This window comes from Lactuca serriola, chromosome 3 (genome assembly GCF_051521515.1).
Source record: "Lactuca serriola cultivar US96UC23 chromosome 3, Lser_US96UC23_V15, whole genome shotgun sequence".
In the NCBI taxonomy this organism is placed as follows: domain Eukaryota; kingdom Viridiplantae; phylum Streptophyta; class Magnoliopsida; order Asterales; family Asteraceae; genus Lactuca; species Lactuca serriola.
This window is the reverse complement of record NC_136410.1, coordinates 313,710,513-313,715,143: the sequence shown is the minus strand read 5'-3', so window position 1 is coordinate 313,715,143 and position 4,631 is coordinate 313,710,513.

Sequence of the window (4,631 nt, the reverse complement as noted above, 5' to 3'; positions counted from 1 at the left end):
AGAACGCGGTATACCAAGAGAACACTATATACTATATGAGAGAAAATACTACAACAGAACGTGATGCATTATTTCTCTATATGACCTATCACTATGCGATCGTCGGGTAAACATCATCTCCTGGAGGGAGAGCGACCACTACGTGTATAGATCTATACGGGACGGACTTTCCCCCATCCCGATTGCTAGCTACAGTCCGAGCCTTTTAGGCCCAGGGATGACAAAACACTACTACACTATTGGTGACCTTGAGGGTCAGCCACTACACTACTATCACTCAGTATGGTTACATATGAGCTCACATTCAAACCTTAATTAAACACACATCCCGAGGTGTACACACAGTTGATACTATCCAGAGTTTACATTCACTAATACACTTAACCGGCAGTGGCACTGCTGGGGTGAAACTCTATTATTTCTCTATAATGAACAAGTTTAAAACTATATTTTTAATTCTGATATTTTCACGAGAAAACCATTACATTTCCAAAGAAACAACTTTCAAATAACTAAGTCTCGGTAGAAGACTACTTTTGCTGGAAAATACGGGATTTTCTAGAGATCAAGCCATCTTCAAACTTTGTTAATAAATGTCATACTATGTGATTTATAAATACTTTTATACAAGCAACGACACTAAATACTTATGAACTCACCAGCTTTATGCTGATACTCGTTTTCAAAATAACTTGTATTCTCAGGTCAACAATAAGCAGGTATTGGTACAACTTTTGGAAGATGCAGCACATATAAGACTCATCTTTTATTTTATTTATACTTTTGGTGTCTACATAAATGTACAGAACACACTTGTATTACAAATATTATATTAATGCAATGGATGTGGTTGCTTGCCTTTACTATTATGCATTGTTATGATACTGAACATGACATCCTCCACCCCAGAACGTATTCCGTCGTTCTCGGTTTTGGGGTGTGACAGTCATAGTTCATCATGAAATGTAAAAGTAAATTTCCAGATTGAGAGTAATTGTTGAAGAAGGAATTCATGCTTTCTGATCTTGAAGTGGTTTTCATCAATCCAGACATTCTTGTGTCACTAAAGTATGCAGGTATCCATTTGTCACGTAATTCAAACATATCATTGAACCATCTTTTATCTTACAGGTTGAATTCATTAATAATCAAATCCCACTTCTTTTCAAATTCATTAGGTTTGATATGCAAGTTCGAAACAAGCTTGTTAAATCTTTTCTTGAAGTCTTTGTTTTTAAATAAATCGCCAGTAACCTATGAACGAACAATTTTTCTTATATAAGTATAAATTATATACCTATTTCTATATATAATATATGATTAATCATATATGATTACTGTAATATAGGATATACCATCTATGATTAATCATATATCATATATCATATATGTACTGTAATCATATATGTTTAATCGTATATGATTAATCATATATCATATATGTACTCTAATCATACATGTTTAATCATATATGATTATATAATCATATATGATTAATCATATACGATTACTTTAATGTAGGATATATCATCCATGATTAATCATATATCATATATGTACTGTAATCATATATGTTTAATCATATATGATTATTTAATCATATATCATATATGTACTGTAATCATATATGTTTAATCATATATGATTACTGTAATGTAGGACATATCATGTATGATTAATCATATATCATATATGTACCGTAATCATATATCTTTAATCATATATGATTAATCATATATCATATATGATTAATCATATACGATTACTGTAATGTAGGATATATAATCTATGATTAATCATATATTATACATTTACTGTAATCATATATGTTTAATCATATATGATTAATCATATATCATATATGTACTATAATCACATATGATTACTGTAACGTAGGATATATTATGTATGATTAATCATATATCATATACGTATTGTAATCATATATGTTTAATCACATACGATTAATTATATAATCATATATGATTAATCATATATCATATATGAGTAATCATATATGATTACTGTAATGTAGGATATATCATCTATGATTAATCATATATCATATATGTACTGTAATCATATATGATTAAGCATATATGATATGTACTGTAATCATATATGCTTAATCATATATGATTAATCATATTTGATTACTGTAATGTAGGATATATCATGTATGATTAATCATATATCATATATGTAGTGTAATCATATATGATTAATCATATATGATTAATCATATATGATTATATAATCGTATTATTGTTGGATTAGTGTCTAAGTCCATAACTATTTTGGTATGTACTTGACCCGATGGTGCATGGTCCTTTTGGGTTGCCTTCACCAAAGCAACTTGATAGGATGAATAATGGAGAGAAAGGATTAAATATGATTTATTAATATATTATGAGAATAATATATTAAAGGATAAATCATATTGTTTAATTATTATTAGTCAAGAATTAATAAGGATTAAGGTTGTGACTAAAAGACATTAACTAAACTTAAGGGACTTGAACTGTCAATTGTATGATAGTTGAATATTGAGCTAATGGACTTTATATTAAAGGGGTGGACAAATTCTATGGGGAAACCCATTAGAAATCGTCCCAAGGCCTTTAAGGAAGGAGCCCATGGGTTGCTTAGGGCTTAAGCATCCAAATTAGGGTTTCCTTATTAGATAACCCTAATAGCCTCACTATTTAAGGAACCCTTATGCCCCCAAAAACGTGAACAATACTTCTTCTATGGTTTCCACACGTTTTGGGCAGCCTCCTTCTCTTCTCTTCTTCATCCTCTTGCTCTTGGTGTTTGTGAACCATTACAGGAGTGACATTTGTGACTTTAAGCTTTCTAAAGTCATTACAAGAAGGAATTATGATTGTTATTGCTATATAACAATCAAGGTATGATCTAAACCCTTATTTATATGTTATATTGATTATCATATGCTAGATCTAGGGTTTATAGTCTTGGATAACTTGCATGTACAATAGAGAAACCTAGATCCAAGCATTAGGGTTTGTATGAGCACATAGGATGTTCTTATGGCTAAAACCCATCAGTGGTATCAGAGCCTTGATTGGTTTCTATTGTATTGATGCATATTTGATCGAAATCTTCACTGAAAATCGAAATTTTTGGGTTCTGAGTGTTTGACTCGCCGAGTCACTTGGTGCACTCGTCGAGTCAGGTGTACTCGACGAGTCCAAGTCCAGACTCAACGAGTCGAAACGTCTGACAGCTAATTTTCGCGATTTTCTTCCTGTTTTGGGTTTGGATAACTACCATAAACATGTTTTTGTTATAAAATCCGAATTTTATCAATATTTGGTGATTATCCTTACCTAAATAGAAGATAATTGTCAAAATTTAGATAATCTTTTGTTTTATTAGATAAAATTTGATTATTTGTAATTTAGATTTGAATTATCTTGTATGAAAAGTTTCAATTTTCCCCTTTAGGTTTTAGAGTTTAAATTTGAACTTAAAAGTTTTGTTTTGAAATTTAAATAGTTGAAACCTTAATGTTTTGAAAAGGTTTCAAAACTTGCCCTCAAGTTTTGCAATTTAAATTTTGATTAAAAGTTTAATTTTGATGTATATTTAAATTCTAAACCCTAATGTTTTGAAATGTTTCAAAACTTGCCCTCAAGTTTTGGAATTTAAAAGTTGATTAAAAGTTTAATTTAGGAATGTTAAATTCTAAAACCCTAGTATTGTTTTGAAAAGTTCAAATCACACCCTTATGGTTTTATTAATTAATTAAAGTGTATAATTAAAGGAGATTTAATAAATCCATAAAGTTTTGGTTTACATTTAATTAAATTAAAAGTATAATTTATTAAATTAGACCACCTAGTATTTTAAAAGTGTAAAATACACCCTATACTATATATAACATTGCAAGTCTAACATTATAGATATGTATGAGTAAAAGTCAGTCTTACCGTTAGTAGGCCTCATTCACGAAGCTAGTCTATAAGGGGTGTTTAAGGAAATTGCCTATAAAATGGTGATTGAATGGGTATCCACTCTTACCCACCGCACTCTTGACTAGTGGAGTGTCGTTAGCCGAACGGGTAGGATAGGACAGAATGTTCCATTATAAGTATAATGAAGTACAAAAGTAACTAAATGTTTTACAAATTCCAAATCTTAGTTACTTTAGGCAAAAGTGAATTGATGCAATCCCATGAAATTACACTTTGTGCCCTTGCGAAGACGTTAGTGGAGCATGTGTGGTTTACCGGCACACTAAATGGTTCTAAGCAAAGGTAGCAAAGGGTGACTCAATGTTTGTCATAGTTCGGTGGAGCGTGTGTGGTTTACCGGCACATCGAATAGGTGACTGTAACATGTGGGGGCACCATGTAAGTATGCATGGTTATTCACACCCGCTTTGTGATCCTCGTCATCCCAGTCACAAACTAGAGGGGCATATCGAGATTTAAACATGCCATTGAAATGTTCAATGAATCTCATAGGATCTAGGAGTTTTCATAGATTTAGAACTTAAATTTCTTTTTCATTTTTCATGATGGAAAATTAGTGAATCGTCATTCACTTACCTTCAAATGTTCTGCAATTTGGGTTACGGCATCCCTCTCCCGAGATGTGGAATATTG